We start from the raw sequence: 19,591 nt of genomic DNA, 5'->3' as shown, positions 1-19,591 counted from the left end.
CCCAAGTAGCTGCGACCACAGGAACATGTCACCACACTCACCTAATTGTTTTGGGTTTTTTTTTTTTGTTTTGTTTTGAGAGATGGGATCTCGATTTGTTGCACAGGCTGGTCTTGAACAAACCTCCTACCTTGGCCTCTCAAAGTGTTGGGAATACAGGCATGAACCACTGCTCCTGGCCCAAAATCTTATTATTAATAAAATATAGTAAAACAAAGAATAACACACTTCTCATTAACAATGACTTCCAGGTCCAAATATTTTTTGTTTCACAATTCCTATAAATTGATTGCTTTATCGGATGATACTAAATCCTCCAAGAATTGAAGCCCACACCAAAGGTCCTATGATAATAATGATTTTATTGGATTCAGAAAGCTAAATTAATTCAGGTATAAAAAGAGGAAAAGCAATATTTCAAGGCTTTTGTCTATGTAAGTATCAGCCTCGTTGTTCAGTTTCTTCATCTGTAAAACTGTAGAATTTGTCAAAAGAATTAAATGAGAAAATACATATAAATGCAGTTACAATAGTACCTGGGACATAGTGAGCACTTAATAATCTTCCTTCATAATTTCTCCTATTCCAATTAATTGAAATACTGCTGATAGGTTAATAACAACCAAAATTTTTTTTGCAGCCTAGAACATTCTGTGGAATCATCTGCTAAACTACAAGGTATCTTATTCATTTATTCACTTTTTCATTCTTTGAAATATTGTTCTATATTTGAATGTCTTTTAGATACTTCTGATGTAACACATCTTATAATAAGCTTAAAATCTAATTAAGTTCTATGCTTTCCCTTGTATTCTTTGAATCTACCTCCCTATGTTTTATATCTAAACGGGCTTCATTTTTTAAATCTTTCTCATTGATTTTATTCCACTTTTCCTCATTCTTCAGAAAACATGACCCTCCCTGCCTTACAGGGTGTCTAGCCTGGGTTTCAAAAATATCTTCTAACTCATTTTCCTGCTCTGATACAATCTTCACATTACTATACACAGCGATCTTTCTGAAAGAAATAATCTGATGAAATAACTTCTTACTTAAAATCCTTCAATAGCTTTCAGGGCAATTCAAGATAAGATCTGAGGTCGTTAGTATCCCACCGAAGGCTCTTTATGAACTGGCCTCTATTTTCCAAACTTACCTTTTGTCCCTCTTCACCTTGACTTCCCCGGTAGAGTCAGAGTAAAGCATTTGAAGATGACAATTTTGTGTCATGCTCTAACAGCCCTAATTCCAGCACACACATCCTTCCATCTGGGATGCCATGCTGCCCAGGTTCACCAAACTATGTTCTAACTGTTAGATTAAATACTAATCTTCAATGCTTCTGGTTTTACCTAGGTTTATCTCTTTATAATATTTGTCATACTATATTGTATTGTACACATGTATGCATTTGTTCAACTCTTTTTTAGATGCTCACATCCTTAAGGACTGTTGCTGTTTCTTTTTTCTCTATAGCCACAAATATCTCACATTTTCAACTATATCTGGGACTGAAGATAACTAAACTGTTACCGTAAGATGTTTAAAGGCATTGCACAAAAACCACTGTCAATATAGTGTCACGAGCAATGATTATCTTATTCAAGCAGACCCAGACTTTGTAAAATTCTTTCACATGGGGTCGTGGTTTTCTTTTCTTCTTTTCTTTTCTTTTTCATTGTCTTTTTCTTCCCTCCTCTCCCCTCCCCTCCCCTCCCCTCTCCTCCCCTCCCTTCCCTTTCTTTTCTTACAGGGTTTCACTGTGTTCTCTAGGCTGGAGTTCAATGGCATGATCATGGCCCACTTCAGGCTCAACTTCCCTGGGTTCAGGTTATCCTCCCACCTCAGTCTATTGCGTAGCTGGGACTACAGGTGCACACCACCATGCACAGCTAATTTTTCTATTTTTAATAGAGGCAGAGTTGCACCATGTTGCCCAGGCTGGTCTCCATCTGTTGGTCTCAAGGAATCCTCCTGTCTGGGCTTTCCAAAGTGCTGAGATTACAGGAATGAGACACTGCGCCGAGCCAAAGTTTTATTTTCCATCTCAAATTTGATTACATCATTAGTTTAGTTTTATTACATGTTATATTAAAGGGATTCTTTGTCAGAACAAACTTCATGCATGAATGTTTATGGCCTAAGAGATGATACATTGTGCCACAGTTATCAATATTTGCATAACAAACCACCCCAATGTTAGTGGCTTAAAACACACACACACACACAGACACACAGACAGACACACACACACACACACACACACTTTTGTTGACTTCAGAGTCTCTGGACTGGCTGTATGTTTCTTCTGACTTTGGTCAGCAACTGCTGCACACATTAGTATGGTGCATTTGTTACAACTGATGAATCAATATTAAAACATTATTTACTAAAGTCCATAGCTTTCATTAGAATCCTATCTTTATGTTGTGCACTTATGTGGTTCTTGACGAATGCATAATGCAATGTATCCACTATTATAGTATCATACAGAACAGTTTCTTTTGCCTAAAAATCCCCTGTGCTTCACTTATTCTTCCAATCTTTTGATGAACTCCTGGCACTTACTGGTTTTTTTCTATCCCTGTACTTTTATCTTTGACATGATGTCATATATTTGGAATCATACAGTATGTGCCCTTTCCACATTGTCTTATTTCATTTAGCAATACGCGCTTAAGATTCCTCCATGTGTTTTCATCACTGAATGGTTCTTTTTTTATATCTGTAAGTAATATTTTGTATGGATATACAACAGTTTGTTTCAACATTCGCCAATTGAAGAGCAGCTTGCTTCCAATTTTTGGCACTTATAAACAAAATTATGAATTATGAATCTATAAATATTCATTTGCAGTATTTTATGATGACATAAGTTTTCAGTTCATTTGCGTAAATACCAAGGAGTACAATTGCTGGATCATATGCTAAAACTGATTTGTTTAGTAAGAAGCTGCCAAGCTGTTGTCCTAAATGACTGTACTATTTTGCATTCACCAGTAACGAATGAACATTTCTGTTGTTCTACATCCTCACCAGAATTTGGTATTGTCAGTTTTTTAAATTTTAGGTATGCTAATAGATATGTAGTGGGGGCCTCAATGTTGTTTTAATTTGCAATTTTCTAATGACATTTGGTACTGAATGTCTTTTCTTATGTGTATCTGCCATCTGTACATCTTCTTTGATGAGGTGTCTGTTCAGAACTTTTGCTAACTTTTTAATTGCTTTTTATTTTTACTTAAATTTTTATAATCTGTGTACACGTTGGAGATCAGTCCTTGTTTAGATATATGTTTTGTAAATATTCCCTCTTATTCTTTTGGCTTATCTTTTTGTACTTGCATCAGTGTCTATACAGAGTAGTATTCAATTTTACTAAATTCAGGATATCAATATTTTCTTCAATGGATTATGTAGAGTTAGGTTAGGTAGATGTTTTGTAGATGTTCTTTATCAAATTAAGAAACTCCTATTTGTAGTTTGTCGAATGTTGTTATCATAAATTAGTGCTGAATTTTGTACAATAATTTTTTGTACAAAAATTGTCAATTGATATGATCACTTTTTTTCATTTTTTAAGCCTAATGATGCAGTGGATTATATCACTGATTTTCGAATGCTGAGTCAACATTGCATATCTTCAACAAATGCAACTTGTTTAGTGTATATAATTCTTTTTATACATTGTATATTGGATTTTGTAAACCAAAAATAAAATATGAAGGCCCCCCACAACCATCTAAATGGACTCCTTCCTCAGTCAGACCACTCTAAAATTTAACCTGAAAGACTGGTTCACGTCATGACAGAAAGTAGGTGTTGTACAGGTCTCATTAGATCCCTCCAGCACTAACATTAACACAGACCTTAAGTCTGATAAGAAACATTTACAGTCTATTCTCTGTAAAGCCTGCTACTTGGAGGCTTCGTCTGCATGATAAAACCTAGGTCTCCACAACCCCTTATCATAACCCAGAAATTTATTTTTATGTATCATAACTCTCAACCAGTTCCCAATCAGAATATGTTTAAATTTACTGATATGGTTTGGATTTGTGTCCCCACCCAAATCTCATATTGAATTGTAATCCCCAGTGTTGGAATGGGGACCTAGTAGGAAGTGATTGGATTATGGGGAGGAATTCCCCTTGTTGTTCTCACGATAATGAGTTAGTTGTCACAAGATCTAGTGGTTTAAAAGTGTGTAGCACATCCCCCTTCAATCTCTTCCTCCTGCTCCGGCCATGTAAGACATTCTCACTTCCCCTTTGCCTTCTGCCATGATTGACAGTTTCCTGAGGCCTCCCCAGAAGCAGAAGTCTGTATAGCTTGGAGAATTGTGAGCCAGTTAAACCTCTTTTTTTTTTTTCTTTTTTTTTGAGATGGAGTCTCACTCTGTTGCCCAGGCTGGAGTGCAGTGGTGCGATCTCAGCTCACTGCAAGCTCTGCCTCTCAGGTTCACTCCATTCTCCTGCCTCAGCCTCCCGAGTAGCTGGGATTACAGGTGCCTGCCACCATGTCTGGCTAATTTTTTTTGTATTTTTAGTAGAGACGGGGTTTCACCATAGCCAGGATGGTCTCGATTCCCTGACCTTGTGATTTGTCTGGCTTGGCCTCCCAAAGTGCTGGGATTACAGGCGTGAGCCACTGTGTCCAGCCCAGTTAAACCTCTTTTTTTATAAATTACCCAGTCTTAGATAGTTCGTAATAACAGTGTGAGAACTGACTAATACATATACCTATGATCTGGAAGCACCCCCGGCTTCAAGTTGTCCCACATTTCCAGACCAAACCAATGTAAACCTTACTTTGCAAGATTTATTGATTGATGTATTATGTCTCCATAAAATGTATAAGAGCATGTTGTACTCAGACCACATTGGGAACATGTCATCAGGACCTCTGAGGGTTCATCACAGATGCATCCTTAACCTTAGCAAAATAAATTTTTTAAATTGATTGAGACTTTTCTCAGATATTTATCAATTTACACATTGGTGACTACGAAGGGACACTGAGTGGAGGTGGCCCAGATCTTTGGCAAATCTCCTATTGGTGCTTGTACCAGCTTGAGCTATCTTTATGACTCAAACCAATAGGACAATTTACTAAGGCCCGGGAGCTCCCCTCACTCCAGAGAATTCCTGATCTCCACAGATTTTGTTGAGACCTCAAGTTTATTTTGCTGTACAACTCCTCTTCTGAAGTTGTACTTGTTTCCAAGAAGGGAGGTTTTCAGGCTTCCATGATGATGGAAGGCAGGTAACTACTTTCTGGAGTTTGAGCCCAATTCCAACAGGAAAGACAAGTTTGAGTTTTTTCTTTCTTCTAGGATGATAGAGCGCAGTCTTCAACCTGAGACCCATTCCTAGGTGAGTGGCTAAATTGGAGTTTGGTCTTGGCTAAAGTTACAATTAACAGTTAGCTGTTTTTTATTTCTCCTTACCATTAGCGTGCTCAGTAATCATACTGTTGGGTTATTTACTTTATTTGCTTTGTTTTTTCCAGTCTTTCTCCCATCAGATTTGACCAGCACTATGTGACTTGGTCAAATCCAAATTAGGTTTTCAAATTATGGGGAACAAGGCCTCTCTGAATTGACTAAAATTCCTCACAGCTGTAAAAGAGAAGAAAAACAAAAACAAACAAAAATAAAGAAAACGAAAAAAAACGTAAGCTTGATTTCTGTCTTTACTTCCTGTATTAAATAATGGCTCGAAGTCCTTTAAAAACTCAGAACAAAGGTGTCACTCACCTCATTTGGGGGTATTCTCTTTTCTTTTGGAGCTTCAAGAGTCATAGGCAGGTTATGTCTAAAGCTCTACTTTTCTGTATTGCGTTACTTGACCTCTTTGGATTTCGGGGATACTAGAGATTACCTGGTACTGAGAGGATTTGACCTTGGTGTGTGTAATGGCAGATGAGAGGTACAAAGTGAAAGGTGGCCTAAGACAGTTTACAGATAGTGGTCTTAGCTGTTTTTTTCTCCTCCTAGGAAGTTGTTTATGATACTAATTCTACTTCAGAGACACATTCTAAAGAGTATTCTCCATTGTCTTTCCTCTCAAAATTAATCTTGATTGGCTTGTCTGTGCATTTGCATGAGGAACTGAACTGTTCTTTTCATAGATGAATCACAGTCCGAGTTTTCTCAGCTCTGAAGAGATAGGGCATTTTGTTTTCAGTGAAAAGGTGGCACCCCTGGGTGACTGGTGGCCAAGTTGGAGTATCTGGGGGTTTGATCCCCCACAACGTGCAGCAACCCAGCAGAGAATGCCCAAAAGAGTTAGTTTAAAAAGGCCCATCCAGGAAACAGATATAGGAGCTGGTCACTCTGCACTTTGAACCCTTCCTGAAGTACCTGACACATAAGAGGGAGGAAACAACTCCGTGGTGACACACTGTGGAGTCCTGCCCACACCAGCACACTTACCCCACTAACCCATAGGCCACAGCTCAGTCCCCCCTTAAAAAACAAACAAACAAAAAAGGGGGACAAATAATCTAAGAATGAGGGAAAATAAGGAGAATGACTCCCCTTTCTGGCACTCCATTGGTTTTATGGTGCCTGTACTTGCAAGTGTTTGTGTAAAATGATCATATTATGGTCTTTTTGTGCACAATTATGTCAAGAAAAATTCAGTTGCAAGAGGTTGACCTGCAACTATAAATTAGTTCCTCAGTTCTCTCTTTGCTTTCTATTCTGCCTGCTTTAAGTCTGCTGTGAATTTTTTACTGAGATAAAAACAGTTTACATTCAATCATTTCTTTTTGTTATTGTTTTTGCAAACCAATGATTTTGTATTATTATCTCATGGTTACATTTCTCAAGTAAAAGCTATAGGATCTTTGTGTGAGTGTGTATGTGTGTGTTTATGTGTACATACAAATATTTTGTTATGTGTTTTTGACCAGAAGTTGCCAAATTTGGCTTAGAGTACTCATAAATTAAAAAATCCCAAATGCTTTTCAAGTTCATATGACTTAAGTAAAATCTTTAATAAGCTAGCTTTAAAATTATTGATAAAATAATCTTAGAAATGTCTTAATAATTGTCAGCATACATTTTTGTTTGCATTTATTGATCAGGAGTTTTCATAGTTATCCTTGACAAATACTCTAAGATGTCAAAATTTGGCATAAAGGCTACTAAACTATAAAACCAGGCCAAAACAGAATGATCTTTGCTCATGTAATTTTTGATAAATAAGACATTAATATTGATTTAATGAAAACAGTGAAATCTTAAATTATTTAGTAAAATAATTACATATTTAATCTTAAGGTTTTTACTAACACCTGAAATTCACAGGCTATGAAATGGTTGGCAGGGAAATAGCTTTAAATGATGACAGTCACAGTTTTCACAAATAATCAGGTAAATTATTAAAATAAAATAATAAGGTAAATGTAATGAGATAAATACTTGTAGACAAATGTCTTAATTCAGAAACTAAAGTTATATTAAATTAAATAATAGATATTTCATTAAATGTCTGGGTATTTTCCAATTTAAAAAGTTATATTGTAGAAAACTTTTCTTTCTAAAAACAATGTGTTATTGTTAAAATTTGAATAATTGTTTGTCTAATTCAAAGCTTATTTAAAGGTTATGTGTAAAGTAAGGTAAAAGGAGCCAGGAAATTTGAGGGATGTAAGGAAAGTTATAGAAATAAAGAGCCATTTTTGGTAAGAAAACTTAAAAGAAATGTAATTTATATTAGAAAGATTCTTGTATTGTGATTTTTTGTCCTAAAAAAATGATTGGGTTGTTCAAGAAGGAGGGCTATTTAGGATAAACCAGAAAGTCCAAGCATGTTGTGAAAGGTCTAAGTTGTAATAAGGTTAAAAAGGAATTAATTGGCTATAATTAAAGGAAATTATAATAATTAATTTTTCTGAAAAATTGGACTTTAGTATTAAAAATGCTATCATACAAAACTAAAAAACTGGTTAAAAGAAGATTTTATTAAAAATATTGCATTACTCTTAATGCAAGAAATCTTTAATTTTTAAATTCTATAATGTTTTTATTTTTTAAATTATACAGATTGATATCTCAGGAGCTGAACCCTGCTGCTTCAGCTCCTTCTCTCTTTTGAGAAGGCATAAGATGTTAACTCTTCCTTCAAGTTTTGTTGTAATATGTTATTTATTAATAATACAAAGCAAAGGAGAAAATTTTTTAAAACAAGCACATGAAAATCTTTTGGATCTGCTTTCATCTGCATGTCTGTTATATCTATATGTGTTATGTAGAAGTGATATTTCACTATTAAAGTTTATGAAAGGGTTTCAATCATTTGACTTAAAGAAAATTAAGGGCTAATCAGACTGATAGAAGCTACCCTCAGGTGCCTTTTAATTCACATGACTTTGGCAATCTTTTGTAAGATTAATTTGGCAAATTTAATCTTAAAATTCTGTGCAGTAGTTTAAAATTGTAACATCATCTGCCTTGGCTCTATGTTCTCACCCAAATCTCATCTCGAACTGTAATCCCCATGTGTTGGAGAAGGGGCCTGGTGGGAGGTGATTGAATCATGGTGGTGGACTTCTCCCTTGATGTTCTCATGATAGTGAGTGAGTTCTCACAAGATCTGATAATTTAAAAGTATGTGGCACCTCCCCCTTTGCTCTTTCCTGCTCTGTCATGGTAAGACATGCTTTCTTCCCCTTCACCTTCTGCCATAATTGAAAATTTCCTGAGGCCTCCAAGTCATGCTTTCCAGTTAAGCCTGTGGAACTGTGAGTCAATGAAATTTCTTCTCTTCATAATTTACCCAGTCTCAGGTAGTTCTTTGTAGCAGTGTGAGAATGGACTTATGTTAAATTAAGTGAACTTTTTTACCCCCCACTGAGACTGGATTACTAACTGTTAAAATAGTAGGGGAATAAAAGATGCTTTTGATGAGATTCATAAAACACAAGGATGTGGTTTTGGCTGAAGAAAATATAATTTTTTTTTTTTTAGTTAAGAGATTACTTAAGAGTCATTTTAAATTAAAGGAAAAATTATACACATAAAATTAAATAAATAAAAAGAAAAATTAAGCTAGAGCAACAAAAGTTACTTCTGAGACTTATGGTTACCAAGAAGATAGTCAATGTGTAGGAAGGACAAAATCAAGTAACTAATAAAATCAGAGGGTATAATGTAAAGGAATTGCACCATTTGTAGATTGGTATCATCAGTTTATTGAGAAACCTTTCCTATAATGGATTATAAAAATAAACCCTTTAAAGAAAAAATCCTTTATTTTAAATGCTACAGAATGAAAGAGCTTGTTTGGACTGATGCAGGACTCACAGCTCACTATCAAGCAATCACTGATGAGTATATGTGATCCAGATGCACAGGAGGTTATTCCTGAGAGAACAACCAGCCTAGGGGGCTGGATAAACACCATGGTAAGGTCTGTTTATCCTGAGAAGGGGACTGCCCAACTCTTCCTATAAAATACCATGTGGAACATCCCAGATGAGGCAGTTAATATGCTTTATATTGCAAGCCATGTAGGACTGGCTTTATGAAGACCAGGATATTCTCCCTCCAAATATTCCTATAACCAAAGTCATAGTAATTTGAGCATTAATGGGGGCCCCTTTTACATGGGCACCTCTCCCATAGAAACCTTATCAAATTTGCTGTCCCTCATGGGTCTTATAGATGCTTAATAAAACATTGGGGTGATTAACAACAACAACAAAATAAAATGAAAAGGAAAAAGGAAATCAAAAGCCCCACCCAGAAGAATGATAGAATTTTTTGGATGGTTATTCACTATTTGCTCCAGATTGGAAAATTAAACAAACAAAAAAACCTCAACAAATCAGAAGGCAAAGATTATCACGAGAAAGCTGATGTTGCCTGCAGCAATGGCGAGGCAAATTAAGATAAAAATTGACAAAAGAGCCTGATTCCCTTGGCTAAACTCCCTGTTGGGAACACAAACTTTTTTTTTTTTTTTTTTTTTTTTCCCAAAAAGGTAAAAAGGTCTGGGTGTAGAAAGAAAAGCTCCTGGGACCAGAACTTTAAAATGTACAGGTTAATAGAATTATGAAATTTGAGATGTTTAAACAGACTTTATGCAAGATAGTTGTTATTCCTTTACCTGAATGACTTATGAAAATTGGTATTGTATCTAACTGGGGGATATTTCCCCTATCTAGCCCCATAAAACTGAAGGCATGTAAATATGCTCTTTGTGAAATGTTAATCGGATACATTAATTTGGACCTAGTAAGATTTACTGGGCCCACAAAATATAGTGTAGAAGCTAGATTGCTAGTAGGTAAAAAAATCCTCCACTTCATCAGACTTTGTGGAGCATTTACTGAGGCTTATGGCAGAAGACTGTGAGTACTTCCCAATAACAACTACTGGACTAGAGAATTTCCACTTGAGGGGCATTTACAGCCTTGCTATGGGATGTTAACTGAAGCTACCTATGCTAATAGAAAAGATAGTGTCAGAGACGTTTGAACCACAGCGACTCCATTTTGAGTGAGGGCTAGGAAAATGAGGCTGGGACTTGCTGGGCTGCATTCTCCGAAAGTTAGACATTCCTAGTCTCAAGATGTTTATGGTTAAGGGAACAAATTAGTAATGTTTACTAAACAGATCCAAACTTGGGAGTGTCCAGATATCAAGATATCTGGACAACAAAGGGATTCATAATTTTGTTTTAAAGATAATAATATTAAATCTGGAAAAATGTAGTAATTAAAAAAGTTAATCCTTTATCACAAACCCTTGTAGCAGAGCACATCTCCCCATACATACAAGCATTGTACCTAGGGTGGATGCATTCCTTCTCTTAGTTTTGGGAATGTTCTACTCTGTCTATGAAGTAGCTGTTCTTTCATCACTTTACTTCCTTAATAAACTTGCTTTTGCTTTGCACTGAGGACTTGCCCTGATTCTTTCTTGTGTGAGATCCAAGAATCCTCTCTTGGGGTCTGTTGGGAACAGGTCCCCCAAAATCTGGCCATAAACTGGCCCCCAAACTGGCCATAAACAAAATCTGCCACACTGTGATATGTTCATGATGGCCATAACGCCCATGCTGGAAGCTTGTGGGTTTACCTGAATGAGGGCAAGGAACACCTGGCCCGCCCAGGGCGGAAAACCACTTAAAGGCATTCTTAAGGCACAAACAATAGCATGAGTGATCTGTGCCTTAAGGACGTGCTCCTGCTGCAGTTAACTAGCCCAACCTATTCCTTTAATGCGGCCCATCCCTTCATTTCCCATAAGGGATACTTTTAGTTAATTTAATATCTATAGAAACAATGCTAATGACTAGCTTGCTGTTAATAAATATGTGGGTAAATCTCTGTTTGGGGCTCTCAGCTCTAAAGGCTGTGAGACCCCTGATTTCCCTCTTCACACCTCTATATTTCTGTGTGTGTGTCTTTAATTCCTCTAGCACCACTGGGTTAGGGTCTCTCTGACTGAGCTGGTCTCGGCAAGTGGCATCCATCATGGGAGCTTGAATCCAGGTCGAAGGGTCACCAGAGCGATGGTTGGAGAATGTGGAACTAGCAGGAGGACACCCAAGTACTCTTAAAGCAATCCCCATGGTAAGTAAGAAGGGGAGCTCAGAAGCATCAGGGTAACACTGGGACAAGTGTGGGCTATGGTTCGCTCCACGTTGGAACTTTTTCACACTAATGATGAGAAGGAAGGAGAGTATAATGAAGTAACAGAAGAGGTTACAGACCACGTTTATTTTCCAGCCAAAGCAGCAAAGGAGGGAGAGGTTCATCCCTACTCTTCTGCACTCCCTCATTATTATTTTGAAGAAAAAGGCCCTCCAGATCTTTCTTTTCTGGAGGACACTGGGAGAAAAGCAGTTGCCCCAGTGACTGAGCAGTACCTCTAGCGACTGCTCTTAGTTCTATTCAGGCAGAAATTCAGCAAGCTAGACAAGAGGGTGATTTAGAGGCTTGGCAGTTCCCTGTTAGAACACACCCCCCAGATCAACAGGGAAATATTATAGCTACATTTGAGCCTTTTCCTTTTAAATTACTCAAATAATTTAAACAAGCTATAAATCAGTATGGACCAGGTTCTCCTTTTGTAATGGGACTGTTAAAGAATGTTGCTGTTTCCAGTCGGATGATTCCTACTGACTGGGATGCTCTTACTCGAGCTTGTCTAACTCCTGCTCGGTTCTTACAATTTAAAACTTGGTGGGCAGAGGAAGCTTCCATTCAGGCTGCTAACAATGCCCAGGCCCAACCTCAAAATAATATAACTGCAGACCAACTTTTGGGGGTTGGCGGCTGGGCTGGTTTAGATGCACAAGTGGTCATGCAGGATGATGCCATAGAACAGCTTAGAGGAGTGTGCCATAGAGCTCGGGAAAAATCACTTCATGTGGAGAACAATACCCTTCCTTTAGTGCTATAAAAAAGGGACCCAAAGAACCATACCTTGATTTTATAGCTCGGTTACAGAAGTCTCTTAAAAAGATGATTGCAAGTTCGGCTGCTCAGGATATAGTGTTGCAGTTATTAGCTTTTGACAATGCTAATCCCAATTGCCAGGCTGCTCTGTCACCTATCAGAGGGAAAGCACATTTAGTTGATTATATCAAGGCCTGTGATGGTGTCAGAGGTAATCTGCATAAGGCTACTTAGTTGGCACAGACAATGGCAGTACTGAGAGTGGATAAAGGAAATACTCTATTTCCTGGAGCTTGTTTTAACTGTGGGAAACGTGGTCATACTAAAAATGAATGTAGAAAAAATCAGCAAGTCAGGCCGCCAGATAGGGAAAAAAAGAAAACTGCTGAGCCTGAAATATGTCTAAAATGTAAAAAAGGAAAACATTGGGCTAATCAGTGTCACACTAAGTTTGATGAAGAAGGGAACCTGATTTCAGGAAATGCCATGAGGGGCCTGTCCCACACCCGTTCTAAACCAGAGCATTTCCAGCTCAGGCCATTCCTTCACCCCTGTACAATGTCTGTCCCCCATCACAGCTGGTAGTGCCATAGTAGATTTATGCTGCACAAAAGCTGTGAGCCTTCTGCCTGGGGAACCCCCGGAAAGGTCCCAACAGCAGTCTGTGGACCCTTGCCAGCAGGGACAATAGGATTACTTTTAGGAAGGTCTAGTTTAAATTTAAAAGGGATACAAATACATATAGGAGTCACTGATTCAGATTACAATGGGGAAATTCAAATTGTTATATCTACTTCTGTTCCCTGGGAAGCAGAGCCAGGAAAGTGCATAGCACAGCTCCTGATTGTGCCGTCTGTGGGAATGGGAAAAGTGAAACTAAATGAACAGGAGGATTTGGAAGCACAAATAAACAAGGTAAAGCAGCTTATTGAGTGAATCAAATTACTGATAAATATCCTACCTGTGAAATAACTATTCAGGGAAAGAAATTTAAAGGTTTGGTAGATACAGGGGTGGACATTTCAATCATTTCTCTACAGCACTGGCCGTCCACGTGGCCAATTCAACCTGCTCAATTTAACATAGTTGGATTTGGTAAAGCCCTTGAAGTATATCAAAGTAGTTATATTTTGCATTGTGAAGGGCCCGATGGACAACCTGGGACTATTCAACCAATTATAACTTCTGTACCTATTATGGGGGGAGATTTATTACAACAATGGGGAGCACAAGTTCTAATTCCAGAACAATTATATAGCCCTCAAAGTCAACATATAATGCATGAAATGGGGTATGTCCCTGATATGGGACTAGAAAAAAATTCGCAAGTTTTGAAAAAAACCACTTCAAGTGAAAAGACATAGTTCCCACCAAAGATTAGGATATCATTTTTGATGGCAGCCATTGTTAAGCCTCCAGAACCTATACCTTTAAAATGGTTAACAAATAAGCCAATTTAGATAGAACAATGGCCACTAAGTAAAGAGAAACTGGAGGCTTTAGAGAAATTAGTTACTGAACAATTAGAAAATGGGCACATAGCTCCAACATTTTCCCCTTGGAATTCTCCAGTTTTCGTCATTAAGAAAAAATCAGGTAAATGGAAAATGTTAACTGACTTGAGCAACCACTTAAAAGCCATCAATTCAGTTATACAATACAGCCAGGATTGCCTTCTCCTGCTATAATTCCAAAAAATTGGCCTTTAATAGTCATGGATTTAAAAGACTATTTCTTTACTATCCCTTTAGCTGAGCGAGACTGTGAACGGTTTGCATTTGCAATTCCTGCGGTAAACAACCTGCAGCCTGCTAAGTGTTTTCATTGTTTCACAGATGGGTCTAGTAATTGTAAAGTTTCTTATTCTGGATCAAAAGGTAAAGTTTTCCAGATGCCCTGTACTTCAGTTCAAAAAGCAGAGCTTGTAAATGTAATTGAGGTATTGAGTGCTTTTGATATGCCTATTAATGTGATTTCTGATTCTTCATATGTTGTTCATTCCACGCAGTTAATTGAAAATGCTCAGTTACGATTTCACAACAGATGAAAAACTGATGACTTTATTTATCCAACTGCAAACAGCAGTTAGAAGTAGAATGCACCCTTTTCACATCACTCACATTAGGGCTCATATACCTCTTCTAGGACCTTTGGCTGAAGGGAATCAAATGGCTCATGGCCTAGTTGCTAATGCAATATCTAATCCTAGACACTTTCACAATTTAACCCATGTTAATACCTCCGGTCTCAAACGCAGATACAGCATTACCTGGAAAGAAGCTAAAGCTGTTATCCGGCGATGCCCAACTTGCCAAATGGTACATTCCTCATCTTTTACAGGAGGAGTTAATCCTCGAGGATTGGAACCTAACTCTCTTTGGCAAATGGATGTCACACATGTTCCCTCATTTGGAGACTAGCTTATGTACATGTATGTGTGGACATCTTTTCTCACTTTGTCTGGGCTACATGCCAAACAGGAGAGTATTCCGCCTGTGTTAAATGTCATCTTTTGCAGTGTTTTGCGCTGATGGGCATTCCAGCTTCTATTGAAACAGATAATGTCCCAGGCTATACTAGCCAAGCTCTACTTACATTTTTCTCTAGGTGGAATATTAAACACATTACTGGTATCCCATACAATTCTCAAGGACAAGCCATGGTGGAAAGAATGAATCTTTCCCTAAAACAGCAGTTGCAAAAGCAGAAAGGGGGAAATAGAGAATATGGAACCCCACAGATGCAACTGAATCTATATTATTAACTTTAAATTTTTTAAGCCTGCCCAAAGGCCAGATGTTATCAGTAGCTGAACAACATCCACAGAAACCAGCTGCAAAGACAGAAGCAGAACAACTGAGTTGGTGGGGAGATCCAATAACAAAAATTTGGGAAATAGGTAAAATAATAACTTGGGGTAGAGGTTATGCTTTTGTTTCTCCAGGCCAAAATCAACAGCCGATTTGGATATCATCAAGACACCTAAAACCTTATCATGAGCCAGATGCCAAGGAAGAGATGCTGGGAGGATCCCGACGACCCCCTGGTTGCAGCCATGTCAAGACTGACACTGAGGAGGACCCCAACTGTCACGAGCAACACCCGTTGAACACAGCCACCCACCTGGGGATAGATCAAGAAGCTGTCACAGATGGCGGAAGAAAACCTGAGGAAAGCGAGACAACCAGTCACAACGAGTAATTTAATGGTAGCTATGATAGCAGTTATCACCACTGCCATGCGTATTCCTTCAACAAGGGCTGACACAGAGAACAATTATACTTATTGGGCATATTTATCAATCCTGGATGATAATAATGCCTGGATATAATCACTCTATGACACAGTTACACAAGCTTTCTGATCTCAGTATTTACCATAATAAATCTGCTCCTATAATTGAGGCATACCACCTTTAAAAACCTATTTGTAAATAAAATAGAACCTGGCCAGAAATACTGAGCATACTTGTTTGGGAAGATTGATTTGCAGAACAGGCAGCGGTGCTGCACAATGATTCCTATGGAATCATTTTTGATTGGTCCCCTAAGGGGATGTTTAGCTTAAATTGCACCTCTCAGTCTGCATGCCATGGCCACACTATGTTCAGCTGGTGAGAACAAAATGGTCAGATGGTAGAAATATCAAGAAGTATGGCAAGAGTTCCTATTATCTGGAACCATGGTGGTATAGTGGCATCTTAACCTCAAATGATATGGCTCGTTGTAGGAGCTAAACATTAAGGATTTGTGGAAACTATTAATAGCTCTTAATAAGATCAAAATTTGGGAAAGAATAAAAAAGCATCTAGAAAGACACTCTACAAACTTGTCTTTGGATATTGCAAAATTAAAAGAACAAATATTTAAAGCATCCCAGGCACACCTGACCTTAATGCCAAGAACTAGAGTGCCTAAAGGAGCTGCAGACAGATTAGCAGCTAGTAACCCATTAAAATGGATAAAAACACTTGGAAGCTCTGTAATTTCAATGATGATCGTGCTTTTAGTCTGTGTTGTTTGTCTTTGTATAGTCTGCAGATGCAGATCCTGACTCCTGCGAGAAGTAGCTCACCATGACAAAGCTGCCTTTGCTTTTATGGCTTTGCAAATCAAAGAAGGGGGACGTGTTGGGAACAGGACCCCCAAAATCTGGCCATAACTGGCCCCCAAACTGGCCATAAACAAAATCTGCAACACTGTGACATGTTTATGATGGCCATAACACCCACGCTGGTAGGTTGTGCGTTTACTGGAATGAGGGCAAGGAACATCTGGCCTGCCCAGGGCAGAAAACAGCTTAAAGGCATTCTTAAGCCACAGAAAATAGCATCAGTGATCTGTGCCTTAAGGACATGCTTCTGCTGCAGTTAACTAGCCCAACTTATTCCTTTAATTCGGCCCATCCCTTCGTTTCCCATAAGGGATACTTTTAGTTAATTTAATATCTATAGAAACAATGCTAATGACTGGCTTGCTGTTAATAAATACGTGGGTAAATCTCTGTTTGGGGCTCTCAGCTCTGAAAACTGTGAGACCCCTGATTTCCCAATTCACACCTCTATATTTCTGTGTGTGTGTCTTTAATTCCTCTAGCGCTGCTGGGTTAGGGTCTTCCTGACTGAGCTGGTCTCCACAGGGTTCTGGATCAGGACTCCTGTCCTGTAACCACAGTACCTGAAATGGTTCCATGATGAAATAAAAATGGTTTACATAGGATTTTGCAACCTGGGAATACCAGGAGGAGATCCTCATGACCAGGGGGCCTCTTTTTTCCCTAGGACTGATTCTAACTGTGTGAGGAGCTGCTAAATTCTACAGTGCCTGATAGATAGCTCTCGTGAGCTGTTTGGCTTGTGAATGGCAATTCCAAAGTGAACAATGCTTTGTTTTGAAGGCTGCTGCTCTAGTTAAAGAAGGGTCAAATTTTCTTTTTTCTTTTAAGTTATTTATAGTTTAGAGCATTTGAGTGAACAATGTTTTTGTAAGCAAATTTACTTTTCTCTCTAAGTTCTCCAAAATTTGGATTGTGGTTTTATGACAATATAGTTATTTGCATAAATTTAATGAGTCTTTTAGAACAGGGTAATTGGAGACACTAGTTATTTTACCAAGACTGTGACTAAAATAGCATATTTTTAAGTAAAGATCCTGCAACTTAAGAGGAGCCTATATAGCCAATTCTTGCTGCACTTTATGTGAATAAGAAGGCAACGTATAATAAGCTTAAAACTTATTTTGCACAAAATTGGTCTATTTCTATTTAACAGAAAAGGAGGGCTAGAGAGAAAAATAGAAATTCTTTTAAAAGAAAAGTGATACTAAATCAGCCCTAACTTTTGATTTTCTGAGTGCAGATTTAATCATGAACTATTTCTTGGCTGTAATAATCCTCTAGAGACTACCAGATTATAAGTTTTCTTCATACCTTTAGTTGGTGTCCTAATGAAATAGTTTCCTTTTTCTGTTATGACTCACAAACACTCAATATTTTGACAATATTTTGATTGTCAAAATATTAATGTTATTTATTTCTTCTTGTTTTGCTTCCAAGAAAACCAAAAGCATGGTATTCTGAAGACCAGAGATATAAATCTCCCACATTTGGCATCCCACGGGACCCAATCTCTTTTTCACTGCAAATGCCCTGCTGCTAAAACTATACAAGCACACTCCCTCTAGGTGGTAGGGACTGTCGGGGAAGACATTGGTTTGATCTCGAAGGGTGGGACAACTTAAAGAGGGGGTCTCCAGGTCAGAGGAAGTTTTAAACATATTCCGATTTGCGGCTGGGCTCTGTCTCTACTAAAAATACAAAAATTAGCTGGGTGTGGTGGTGGGCGCCTGTAGTCCCAGCTACTCGGGAGGCTGAGGCAGGAGAATCACTTGACTCCAGGAGGCAGAGGTTGCAGTGAGCCGAGATTGCACCACTGCACTCTAGCCTGGCCACAGAGTGAGAATCCGTCTCCAAAGAAAGGAATCCCTGAGTTATGATAAGGGGTTTTGGAGACCTAGGTTTTATCACGCAGATGAAGCCTCCAAGTAGCAGGCTTTAGGGAGAATAGACTGTAAGTTTCTCTTATCAGACTTAAGATCTGTGTTAATGTTAATACTGGAGGGGTCTAATGAGGTCTGTCCAACTCTCACTTTCTATTATGGCCTGAACCAGTCTTTCAGGTTGAATTTTAGGGTGCCCAGCTGAGGAGGGAGTCCATTCAGGTGGTTACAGGGGGTCTTTGAACTTAATTTTTGGTTACATTTTCCCTATTCTGGCCAACGTTTACCAGAGGCAACATCAATGTCCATTACATTTTAATTTTGTCCCATAGCATTGCTGAGGTAGTAGGGCAGCCTGCCTTAGGTCTATCCTGTCCCTTGGTGGGACTGCCCATGATGGAGGGAATTAGAATCAACAAGGCTTACAGCCAATTCATTGTTCTAGGTGAGATATGCATGGATGTGGCCATTCATTATCCCTTGAAATTATTATCACTGGAAAAATATGCCAGTGAAACCATCTACAGTTTGTGTTTTCTTTTGGAAATTATTAAATATTGAATTGTAAAGGAAAATTTTAAAAAATCTCAGGACCTCCAAACTCTTTATGCAAAAAAGAAGGTTAAGCCTGAGGGCTGAGTCATGTAACATCCTCTTCCAAGTGAACAGCTGCTATTTGCTTTATGCATTAGCCAGGTCACCACAGAAATGTAAAAGCCTCAGGCATCCATTAGGGATTGCTCCTACAGATCATTCATAAGTAAATTCTTTGCTGGCCTCCCATAAACAAGGACATACCAATGGTAACTTTAGAACTACCCTAAGCCTGGCTCCTAAAAGTAGACTCTGTTCAATTCCATGTTGATAATGTTGATTACGAGTTTATCTTCCCAGCTGCAGAACAAAGACAAGATGAGATCTGTCATCCCTCCACCTACCCAGAGAAGTTTGCATAATTGATTCTTTCTTTACTCCTTTATTTCTCTTCAAACATTCACCTTAGCTTATATAAAATGTAGACTTACTGGGCACTAAGGAAAGTCTGACAAGAATGTAACCATTCACCTTACCGCCTACCTGTCCCTAAGGAAAAGTGCCTCAGTCACTCATTTCAGTTATCAAACCCCATTTCTTCAATAAGTATATGCCTATTCAGATTATATGTTTCTCCTTGTGTG

The sequence above is a fragment of the Nomascus leucogenys genome, chromosome 9 (assembly GCF_006542625.1).
Source record: "Nomascus leucogenys isolate Asia chromosome 9, Asia_NLE_v1, whole genome shotgun sequence".
Lineage (NCBI taxonomy): Eukaryota > Metazoa > Chordata > Mammalia > Primates > Hylobatidae > Nomascus > Nomascus leucogenys.
Note: the sequence above shows the minus strand (reverse complement) of the source record.